Genomic DNA, 12,349 nt, shown 5'->3' with positions numbered 1-12,349 from the left:
CCAGTAAGAATTCCGGCTCTCACAGACCTGTTAGTTTTTCTTTAAGAAGCCCTCCTGTTCTCCACTCATTACCTGTATTAACTGCACCTGTTTGAACTCGTTACCTGTATAAAAGACACCTGTCCACACACAATCAAACAGATTCCAACCTCTCCACAATGGCCAACACCAGAGAGCTGTGTAAGGACATCAGGGATAAAATTGTAGACCTGCACAAGGCTGGGATGGGCTACAGGACAATAGGCAAGCAGCTTGGTGAGAAGGAAACAACTGTTGGCGCAATTATTAGAAAATGGAAGAAGTTCAAGATGACGGTCAATCACCCTCGGTCTGGGGCTCCATGCAAGATTTCACCTCGTGGGGCATCAATGATCATGAGGAAGGTGAGGGATCAGCCCAGAACTACACGGCAGGACCTGGTCAATGACCTGAAGAGAGCTGGGACCACAGTCTCAAAGAAAACCATTAGTAACACACTACGCCGTCATGGATTAAAATCCTGCAGCGCACGCAAGGCCCCCCTGCTTAAGCCAGTGCATGTCCAGGCCTGTCTGAAGTTTGCCAATGACCATCTGGATGATCCAGAGGAGGAATGGGAGAAGGTCATGTGGTCTGATGAGACAAAAATAGAGCTTTTTGGTCTAACTCCACTCGCCGTGTTTGGAGGAAGAAGAAGTATGAGTACAACCCCAAGAACACCATCCCAACCGTGAAGCATGGAGGTGGAAACATCATTCTTTGGGGATGCTTTTCTGCAAAGGGGACAGGACGACTGCACCGTATTGAGGGGAGGATGGATGGGGCCATGTATCGCGAGATCTTGGCCAACAACCTCCTTCCCTCAGTAAGAGCATTGAAGATGGGTCGTGGCTGGGTCTTCCAGCATGACAACGACACGAAGCACACAGCCATGGCAACTAAGGAGTGGCTCCGTAAGAAGCATCTCAAGGTCCTGGAGTGGCCTAGCCAGTCTCCAGACCTGAACCCAATAGAAAATCTTTGGAGGGAGCTGAAAGTCCGTATTGCCCAGCGACAGCCCCGAAACCTGAAGGATCTGGAGAAGATCTGTAGGGAGGAGTGGGCCAAAATCCCTGCTGCAGTGTGTGCAAACCTAGTCAAGAACTACAGGAAACGTATGATCTCTGTAATTGCAAACAAAGGTTTCTGTACCAAATATTAAGTTCTGCTTTTCTGATGTATCAAATACTTATGTCATGCAATAAAATGCTAATTAATTACTTAAAAATCATACAATGTGATTTTCTGGATTTTCGTTTTAGATTCCATCTCTCATAGTTGAAGTGTACCTATGATAAAAATTACAGACCTCTACATGCTTTGTAAGTAGGAAAACCTGCAAAATCGGCAGTGTATCAAATACTTGTTCTCCCCACTGTATGTTCTTCAGTGAAATGTTAGGGCTGTAAAGGGCTGTTGTGGTAATTGTGTGTGAGTGACTGCAGATAATATAAGTACAGTACAGTGGTGAAGGACTGTTGTTTTTCCTCCGGTCATGTACCAAAGGGACTGTTGTCGTGTTGAACATTACAATCACACGTCTCATGGACTCAGACACGCCATGCATGGTGGGAGTTTTCCCCTGCTCTGTCCCTCCTCCATCCATCCCTCTCTCCTCATCTGTGGTGAGACAATAATAAAGATAACCTTTTGTATTTTTCCTCACCAGCAGCAGAGAGATGATTCGTAAGACAACAAATGCTCCTTTCTTTGGGCTCTCTCTTGTCTCCCCTCTCGGTCTCTCCCTCTTCGGTGTGTGTGTGTGTGTGTGTCTGGTGTGTGCATCTCTCTCGCTCTCTCTCTGAACAGAAGGCCAACTGTACATCATGGGCCTAAGTGAAAAACAAATATCTCACTCTGCTGGGTCAACATTAGAGTGCTCCATTGTGTTCCAGGCTTGGCCATGCAGCTTTATGTAATAGGACATTTATGTTACGCATTCTTATCTTGTTTGGTCATTTTCTTTTTGGTTATAGTCATAATATGACATTGTGCTTGCAATTACAAAGTCTTTGTGTGCACTCAGTGTTTGCAAGTGTATATTGTAAAAAAAAGTGTGTGTGTGTGTGTGTGTGTATGCTTGTTAATGTGCTTATGCAGGTGCATGTGATGTGATTGTACCTGGAACATCAGATGTCGACCTTGGCTGTGTTGAACTAAGTGTGCTGGAGAGTGTATGACTGCAGAGTGTCAATTACTATGTACTGTACTCACTCACACAGGTGTTTTTGGCATATATACAGAAAACAGAGCAGGCTGGACACTTTCCTCTGTCTGTACTTACAGTAAACACCCCTGCACTGTTATTGAATGATAATGTCTGTTTTGTCTCTACACATACAGTGGGGAGAACAAGTATTTGATACACTGCCGATTTTGCAGGTTTTCCTACTTACAAAGCATGTAGAGGTCTGTAATTTTTATCATAGGTACACTTCAACTATGAGAGACGGAATCTAAAACAAAAATCCAGAAAATCACATTGTATGATTTTTAAGTAATTAATTTGCATTTTATTGCATGACATAAGTATTTGATACATCAGAAAAGCAGAACTTAATATTTGGTACAGAAACCTTTGTTTGCAATTACAGAGATCATACGTTTCCTGTAGTTCTTGACTAGGTTTGCACACACTGCAGCAGGGATTTTGGCCCACTCCTCCCTACAGATCTTCTCCAGATCCTTCAGGTTTCGGGGCTGTCGCTGGGCAATACGGACGTTCAGCTCCCTCCAAAGATTTTCTATTGGGTTCAGGTCTGGAGACTGGCTAGGCCACTCCAGGACCTTGAGATGCTTCTTACGGAGCCACTCCTTAGTTGCCATGGCTGTGTGCTTCGTGTCGTTGTCATGCTGGAAGACCCAGCCACGACCCATCTTCAATGCTCTTACTGAGGGAAGGAGGTTGTTGGCCAAGATCTCGCGATACATGGCCAAATCCATCCTCCCCTCAATACGGTGCAGTCGTCCTGTCCCCTTTGCAGAAAAGCATCCCCAAAGAATGATGTTTCCACCTCCATGCTTCACGGTTGGGATGGTGTTCTTGGGGTTGTACTCATACTTCTTCTTCCTCCAAACACGGTGAGTGGAGTTAGACCAAAAAGCTCTATTTTTGTCTCATCAGACCACATGACCTTCTCCCATTCCTCCTCTGGATCATCCAGATGGTCATTGGCAAACTTCAGACAGGCCTGGACATGCACTGGCTTAAGCAGGGGGACCTTGCGTGCGCTGCAGGATTTTAATCCATGACGGCGTAGTGTGTTACTAATGGTTTTCTTTGAGACTGTGGTCCCAGCTCTCTTCAGGTCATTGACCAGGTCCTGCCGTGTAGTTCTGGGCTGATCCCTCACCTTCCTCATGATCATTGATGCCCCACGAGGTGAAATCTTGCATGGAGCCCCAGACCGAGGGTGATTGACCGTCATCTTGAACTTCTTCCATTTTCTAATAATTGCGCCAACAGTTGTTTCCTTCTCACCAAGCTGCTTGCCTATTGTCCTGTAGCCCATCCCAGCCTTGTGCAGGTCTACAATTGTATCCCTGATGTCCTTACACAGCTCTCTGGTCTTGGCCATTGTGGAGAGGTTGGAATCTGTTTGATTGAGTGTGTGGACAGGTGTCTTTTATACAGGTAACGAGTTCAAACAGGTGCAGTTAATACAGGTAATGAGTGGAGAACAGGAGGGCTTCTTAAAGAAAAACTAACAGGTCTGTGAGAGCCGGAATTCTTACTGGTTGGTAGGTGATCAAATACTTATGTCATGCAATAAAATGCTAATTAATTATTTAAAAATCATACAATGTGATTTTCTGGATTTTTGTTTTAGATTCCGTCTCTCACAGTTGAAGTGTACCTATGATAAAAAATTACAGACCTCTACATGCTTTGTAAGTAGGAAAACCTGCAAAATCGGCAGTGTATCAAATACTTGTTCTCCCCACTGTACCTTCCAAAGGTTATCTCAGTGAGCTAGATATCTAAAGGAAGAGTGGAGAATCAGGACATATTTAATCTGCTGCTGAGGTCAAGTTATGGTTAAGATAAATGTTATTTACATCATGTACAGTCATAGCTGCAGGAAGTAGGGGGGGGGAAATCATTAAAGTAGTGCACTGGGTCTTTAATAGTCCTGTATAAACGGAACCACACGCCGACAAAACACACACGCACTACCCTCTGTAGTGCCTTGCAGTCAGAGGCAGAGCAATTGCCATACCAGGCCATACCATACAACCAGTCAGGATGCTCTCGATGGTGCAGCTGTAGAACTTTTTGAGGACCCATGCCAAATCTTTGTAGTCTCCTGAGGGGGAATAGGCTTTGTCGTGCCCTCTTTACAGCTGTCTTGGTGTGTTTGGACCATGATAGTTTGTTGGTGATGTGGACACCAAGGAACTTGAAGCTCTCAACATGCTCCACTACAGCCCCGTCGATGAGAATGGGGGTGTGCTCGGTCCTCCTTTTCCTGTAGTCCACAATCATCTCCTTTGTCTTGATCACGTTGAGGAAGAGGTTGTTATCTTGGCACCACACGGCGAGGTCTCTGACCTCCTCCCTATAGGCTGTCTTATCGTTGTCGGTAATCAGGCCTTCCACTGTTGCGTCATCGGCAAACTTAATGATGTTGGAGTCGTGCCTGGCCATGCAGTCATGAATGAACATGGAGTACAGGAGGGGACTAAGCAAGCACCCCTGGGGGGCCTCCGTGTTGAGGATCAGCGTGGCGGATGTGTTGTTACCTACCCTTACCACCTGGGGGCGTCCCGTCACGAAGTCCAGGATCCACTTGTAGAGGGAAGTGCTCAGTCACTGGGTCCTTAGCTTAGTGATGAGATTTGAGGGCACTATGGTGTTGAACGCTGAGCTGTAGTCAATGAATAGCATTCTCATATAGGTGTTCCTTCTGTCCAGGTGGGAAAGGGCAGTGTGGAGTGCAATAGAGATTGCCTCATCTGTGGATCTGTTGGGGCGGTATGCAAATTGGAGTGGGTCTAGGGTTTCTGGGATAATGGTGTTGATGAGAGCCATGACCAGCCTTTCAAAGCACTTCATGGCTACAGACGTGAGTGCTACGGGTCGGTAGTCATTTAGGCACGTTACCTTAGTGTTCTTGGGCACAGGGACTATGGTGGTCTGCTTGAAACATGTTGGTATTACAGACTCAGTCAGGGGCAGATTGAAAATGTCTGTGAAGACACTTGTCAGTTTGTAAGCGCATGCTCCGAGTACACGTCCTGGTAATCCGTCTCGCCCTGCGGCCTTGTGAATGTTGACCTGTTTAAAGGTCTTCCCTTTGTAGTCTGTAATAGTTTGCAAGCCCTGCCACATCTGACGAGCGTCTGAGCCGGTGGGGTACGATTCAATCTTAGTCATGTATTGATGCTTTGCCTGATTGATGGTTCGTCGGAGGGCACAGCGGAATTTCTTATAAGCTTCGGGGTTAGAGTCCCGCTCATTGAAAGCTGCAGCCTGTAATCAATGGCTTCTGGTTGGGGTATGAACGTACAGTCACTGTGGGGACGACATCATCTTATGCATTTGTTGATGAAGCCAGTGACTGATGCCATCGGAAGAATCCCGGAACATATTCCAGTCTGTGCTAGCAAAACAGTCCTTTAGCTTCTGCTTCATCTGACGACTTTTTTATTGAACGAGTCACTGGTGCTTCCTGCTTTAGTTTTTGCTTGTAAGCAGGAATCAGGAGGATAGAATTATGGTCAGATTTGCCAAATGGAGGGTGAAGGAGAGCTTTGTACGCGTCTCTGTGTGTGGAGTAAAGGTGGTCTAGAGTTTTTCCCCTCTGGTTTCACATTTAACATGCTGGTAGAAATGAGGTAAAACGGATTTAAGCTTCCTGCATTAAAGTCCCCGGCCACTAGGAGCGTTGCTCTGGATGAGCGTTTTCCTGTTTGCTTATGGCCGTCTACAGCTCATTGAGCGTGGTCTTAGTGCCAGCATCGGTTTGTGGTGGTAAATAGACAGTTACGAACAATATAGATGAAAACTCTCTTGGTAAATAGTGTGGTCTACAGCTTATCATGAAATACTCTACCTCAGGTGAGCAAAACCATTAGATTTTGTGCACCAGCTGTTGTTTACAAATATACATAGACCGCCACCCCTTGTCTTACCAGAGGCGGCTGTTCTATCCTGCCGATAGAGTAAAACCCGCCAGCTGTATGTTATTCATGTCGTCGTTCAGCCACGACTCGGTGAAACATAAGATATTCGTTTTTTATGTCCCGTTGGTAGGATTATACGTGATCGTAGTTTGTCTATTTTATTATCCAGTGATTGTACGTTGGCTAATAGGACCAATGGTAAAGGCAGATTACCCACTCGCCGTCAGATCCTTACAAGGCACCCCGACCTACGTCCCCGATATCTCCGTCTCGTTCTCCTGCGAATGACGGAGATGAGGGCCTTTTCGGGTGTGTGAAAAAAATACTTTGTGTCCGACTCGTAAAATAAAAAAATCTTCTTCCAGTACGAGGTGAGTAAATCACTGTCCTGATATCTAGAAGCTCTTTTCGGTCATAAGAGACGATGGCAGAAACATCATGTACAAAATCAGTTACAAATAATGTGAAAAAACACACACACAATAGCACAATTGGTTAGGGGACCGTAAAACGGCAGCCATCTCCTCCGGCGCCATTAATACTAGTCCCGTGCGAATCGACATCCCTGTGTTTTGAGAAAAATGTCTGAGTTTGACAGGTGTTGGTCACAGTTTGAGCAAGAAAACAATAACTGATTCGATAAATTGAACGTTCTGAGCATAGCCTATATATTGTTGTATGTCCTACGTGGAGTTGATCAGCCGTCTCCTGTTGCTTTACCACAGTTGTTGGCTAACGCTAGCTAGCTACTGTACTGTAGTTCGATCAATGATCCTGGACCCCTGTCAACTACTCGTTGTTTGGAGGCGTGGAAAGAAGGCCACAACAATATTCACTCTTTGGGCGTTTTATTACCAACTTGTAAATAATATAATGCACTAGACCAACTAGCTCCAACACAAGAACTAGCTTGGTTCCATGCTGGGGAAATACATCTAGACTCTTAAACCAGTGCGCAACAAATATAGCTGAAAAACTATCACTGGTGCTGGTAAGCCATCACTCATACAATAACTATGTAGGCAGGATCTTCACTTACAACACCAGCCCCTCCAGCAGTGCCGAGTCCCTTGGGCACCCATAATAATTAACAATTTTCCCCACTATGAACAAACATACTGGTAAAAGTTAAATGCAAAGTTTTTTATTTATTTGTATTTATTTCACCTTTATTTAACCAGGTAGGCTAGTTGAGAACAAGTTCTCATTTGCAACTGCGACCTGGCCAAGATAAAGCATAGCAGTGTGAACAGACAACACAGAGTCTGTTAGTTAAATGCATTTCAAACATTTGAGTGTCATCAGTAGTAACAGCAAACAAGGTAAGTATCTCTTTTCTCTTCTTTTACTGAACAAGTGACTACCTTGTTCAGTAAACTAAAGGTGAGTGTTAATGTCCTTTTCACAACTTCACTTTTCAGGATGACAGTAACAGTTCCCTTTCACTGAAAAACATCAGTAACTAGAGTCAATATTTGCTTGTTTGCTTGTTTTTTTTTCAATGTGTCAGTCCTGATAATGAGCTGGCAAGTGCACTACTCACTCTGTGTTTTATTCTTGGCTGGTGGCGTTTGTGTTTTCTTCAGTATGCGGCGACACCCTCCTCACAGTCATTTTCACTTTGTTCCACAGCTGTGGTAATTGGGTCTTGGTTGTCAGGGGTGTCTAGGCTTTGTGTGGGTTCAGTTGAGGTACTCTGGTGTTGTATGGTGACCTGATGTCTGAGTCGTTTCATCCACCCTGGAATCACCTCCCCGGTGTATGGAGACAGGCAGTCATGTTGGAGGACCTTCTTTCCTCGCAGACCACTGATTTCATACAGGACTGGTCCAAAACATGCACTGATGACAAAGGGGCCTTTCCTATGGTGCTTTTAGCTTAGGGCTTAGTCCTTTCTTTTTGGTGCTGTCCCGCATGTACACCAAGTCTCCCAGTTGGTAGGTTCTCTCCTTAGCACGTAGGTCATACGCTTTCTTCTGCCGGACCTGTGCTGCGCGAAGATGCTGCCGGGCATCTTCATGGGTCTCCTTCAGCTGTGTTTGAAGGTCATCCACAAAGGTAGGTATGTCTCTGTTTGTTTTGCAGTTCTGCTGTGCGAAGCCAGATGTCCTGCGGTAGATTTAGCTCTGCCCAGCATCATTCTGTTGGGTGGGAACCCCGTTGTGGAGTATGGGACGCTGCAGTAGGCAGTACTGAGTAGGGGTGAGTGCTGGTCCCAGTTCTTTTTATTCTCATCAACATAGAGGCGGTTCATCTGCAAGAGCGTGCGATTAAAGCGCTCTACCATTTGAGAATGGATGGTAAGGTGTGGTCCTTGTTTTTGTTATCTGTAGTAGGCGGCACACTTCCTGGACCAGAAAGCTTTGGAAGTTTATTCCTTGATCTGTGTGGAGTTCGAGTGGACTACCGAAACGAGCAATGAACTCCATGACCAGGGCATTTGCTGTGCTCTCTCTACCTTGGTCTGGGTAGGCCTCAACCCAGCGTGTAAATTGATCAACCTCATTTACTTAGACTGGGATCTGAAGGCTTGGGACTCGGCTAGTAGCTCGCCCTATACTCGGGACTTGTTCATGGTGGTGAGATCTAGAGTTGGGTGTCTGCCTGGAGTTCTGGATGGGGTTGGGCTTGGAGACCTTGAGCATTGTCTTCCGAAATGCCCCTCACCACATTGGAAGCCGGTGGCTTTGGCACCTTTGTTTGGGCTTGGGGACTGGAATGTGACTCTGCCTTGGCCGGACCTCCTCCTCCCCCGCTCAGTAGACAGCTCTAGGTAGCTGTTGGGTCCGGACATGACAAACTTAGGGGGTGGAGGGGGTTGTTCGAGGCTTCTCAGCTCCACCCGTAATGGTTTAATTTCTTCCAGTAGAGACTCAAACTTATGTGGGCCCTTGAACCACGTATGTCACTGATTGTTCGTCTGAGTCAGACCACGATAGGAGTCGAGCCCTGTGCCTTGATTTGCTGTCACGGCCAACAGTTGCCTTTAAGTTGTGCTCATGCACCTCCACGAGTTGCTGCGCTTGAGCCAGGGTCACAGTTTATCACCTCGTATGCCACCTTTTGTTTTTTGAGTCCTTTAACTTCTTATGGATGGGGGCCAGTATTGAGTAGCTTGGATATGCTTGGATATGCAGATATGCATATTATTAGTAGATTTGGATAGAAAACACTCTGAAGTTTCTAAAACTGTTTGAATGATGTCTGTGAGTATAACAGAACTCATATGGCAGGCAAAAACCTGAGAAAAAAATCCAACCAGGAAGTGGAAAATCTGAGGTTTGTAGGTTTTCAAGTCTTTGCCTATTCAATATACAGTGGAAGTTTGGTCCAATTGCACTTCCTAAGGCTTCCACTAGATGTCAACAGTCTTTAGAACCTTGTTTCAGGCTTCTACTGTGAAGGGGAAGCGAATAAGAGCTGTTTGAGTCAGGGGTCTGGCAGAATGCCATGAGCTAAGTCATGCGCGCGGCCGTGAGAGCTATCTGCGTTCCTTTTCATTTCTAAAGACAAAGGAATTGTCCGGTTGGAATATTATTGAAGATTTATGTTAAAAACATCCTAAATATTGATTCTATACATCATTTGACATGTTTCTACGAACTGTAATATAACTTTTTGGACTTTATCTGGACTAAGTGTGCCTGCGCCTTATGAATTTGGATTTGTGAACTAAACGCGAACAAAAAGGAGGTATTTGGACATAAATGATGGACTTTATCGAACAAAACAAGCATTTATTGTGGAACTGGGATTCCTGGGAGTGCATTCTGATGAAGATCAAAGGTAAGTGAATATTTATAATGCTATTTCTGACTTCTGTATTATTGCATGGTGTGCTTTTTCCGTAAAGCTTTTTTGAAATCTGACACAGCGGTTGCATTAAGGAGAAGTATATCTTTAAGGAAAGCTTCAGTGGCAAGCTGATCCTGAAGCACCAAGCTAACCCCAGGATAGGCAAGACAAACCAGGCAATTGACCTCCTCTGCAAACTCAGCAGATGTTTCCATCCCCTGCCTAATCTCACCCTGCTTCCTCCTCACAGTCGTGGGTGGTTCCTTCTGACCAAACCTGGTCTGCAGGTGCGCGATCAGCTGGTCGTTGTCCTCCCTAACGTACTGTGGGAGGGAGCACACAAAACAGATGGAATGACTCCTCAGGCACTCGTGCAGCCTGTCAAGTTTCTCTGAGTTCCAGTAGTATTTCCGTGCTAGACATTCAAAAGGAATTATGAATGACCCCCAATCCTCCTTCCCCTCAAACATAGCCAACTTGGTCTTCGGACCATCACCTTCATAGAAGCAGCCCTCCCTATTAAAGTCATTACTCATGGGGGTGCTGTGCATGGGCCTGTGCCTCTCCTCTGTGTTTCCTTCCCCTACCGGATGACTGGCCACGGAAGATCTGGACGTGGGCCTATTGGCACTTTCAGGGGCGTGTCCAGATATGTCATGTTCGAAGGCCATGGGAGAATTCTGTACAAGCCTATAACCAGTTTCCCTCGGTCTGACTGAGTGGTTGGGGGACCTGAGCTGTGGGCATACTGGTCAATGACATTAAGTTCTGCTGCAAAGGGCGATGTGTTTGATGGGGCCCCATTGAAAAAGAGACCAGATGCAGAACCATGATAAGTGAGGTTAGGCGGAGCAGACTCACATGAGCTTAGGATGACGTCTATCTTCCTGTCGATCCTCTTCTCCAGTTGGTCACATCTCTTCTCTGATTTGTCAATTAGCTGCTGCTGGCCCTCGCTTAGCTGCCGCTAAGTTGGAGAACAGCACATGCCTTTAAAATTACACTGTGATTATGAAAAATACTGTATATACTGAGCTATGTTGAACATAATAAACAGCTCTCTATCCACCGGATGTGTACCAAACTCACTAAAAGTGGCAGTGATAAAGCCTCTCTTGAAAAAGCCAAACCTTGACCCGGAAAATATAAAAAACTATCGGCCTATATCGAATATATTTTATCGAATATATTTTAGAAAAAGCTGTTGCGCAGCAACTCACTGCCTTTCTGAAGACAAATAATGTATACGAAATGCTTCAGTCTGGTTTTAGACCCCATCATAGCACTGAGACTGCACTTGTGAAGGTGGTAAATGACCTTTTAATGGCGTCAGACCGAGGCTCTGCATCTGTCCTCGTGCTACTAGACCTTAGTGCTGCCTTTGACACCATCGATCACCACATTCTTTTGGAGAGACTGGAAACCCAAATTGGTCTACACGGACAAGTTCTGGCCTGGTTTAGATCTTACCTGTCGGAAAGATATCAGTTTGTCTCTGTGAATGGTCTGTCCTCTGACAAATCAACTGTACATTTCGGTGTTCCTCAAGGTTCCGTTTTAGGACCACTATTGTTTTCACTATATATTTTACCTCTTGGGGATGTTATTCGAAAACATAATGTTAACTTTCACTGCTATGCGGATGACACACAGCTGTACATTTCAATGAAACATGGTGAAGCCCCAAAATTGCCCTCGCTAGAAGCCTGTGTTTCAGACATAAGGAAGTGGATGGCTGAAAACTTTCTACTTTTAAACTCGGACAAAACAGAGATGCTTGTTCTAGGTCCCAAGAAACAAAGAGATCTTCTGTTAAATCTGACAATTCATCTTGATGGTTGTAAAGTCGTCTCAAATAAAACTGTGAAGGACCTCGGCGTTACTCTTGACCCTGATCTCTCTTTTGACGAACATATCAAGACTGTTTCAAGGACAGCTTTTTTCCATCTACGTAACATTGCAAAAATCAGAAATTTTCTGTCCAATAATGATGCAGAAAAATGAATCCATGCTTTTGTTACTTCTAGGTTAGACTACTGCAATGCTCTACTTTCCGGCTACCCGGATAAAGCACTAAATAAACTTCAGTTAGTGCTAAATACGGCTGCTAGAATCCTGACTAGAACCAAGAAATTTGATCATATTACTCCAGTGCTAGCTTCCCTACACTGGCTTCCTGTTAAGGCAAGGGCTGATTTCAAGGTTTTACTGTTAACCTATAAAGCGTTACATGGGCTTGCTCCTACCTATCTTTCCGAGTTGGTCCTGCCGTACATACCAATACGTACGCTACGGTCACAAGACGCAGGCCTCCTAATTGTCCCTAGAATTTCTAAGCAAACAGCGGGAGGCAGGGCTTTCTCCTATAGATCTCCATTTTTATGGAACAGTCTGCCTACCCATGTGAGAG

The 12,349-nt window shown here is 45.2% G+C and overlaps 1 protein-coding gene across 2 annotated transcripts in view; it reads right to left on the bottom strand.

The window, feature by feature from the left end:
- Positions 1-12,349, bottom strand: part of cdk18 (cyclin dependent kinase 18) — a 65,544-nt gene that overhangs the window by 33,057 nt on the left and 20,138 nt on the right. Inside the window, exons 2-3 of one of the 2 annotated variants that reach the window (XM_071335520.1) lie at positions 10,801-10,906; positions 10,172-10,262 (exon numbers count right to left, since the gene is read on the bottom strand). The exons of the other annotated variant lie outside the window; for it this stretch is intronic. The gene's annotated coding sequence lies outside the window, so the exon portion shown is untranslated. The remainder of the gene's footprint in view (positions 1-10,171; positions 10,263-10,800; positions 10,907-12,349) is intronic. 2 annotated transcript variants of the gene reach the window in all.

Source organism: Salvelinus alpinus, chromosome 12 (genome assembly GCF_045679555.1).
Source record: "Salvelinus alpinus chromosome 12, SLU_Salpinus.1, whole genome shotgun sequence".
NCBI lineage: Eukaryota > Metazoa > Chordata > Actinopteri > Salmoniformes > Salmonidae > Salvelinus > Salvelinus alpinus.
The sequence above is the reverse complement of the archived record's forward strand: the minus strand, read 5'-3'. Positions and strand labels throughout refer to the sequence as shown.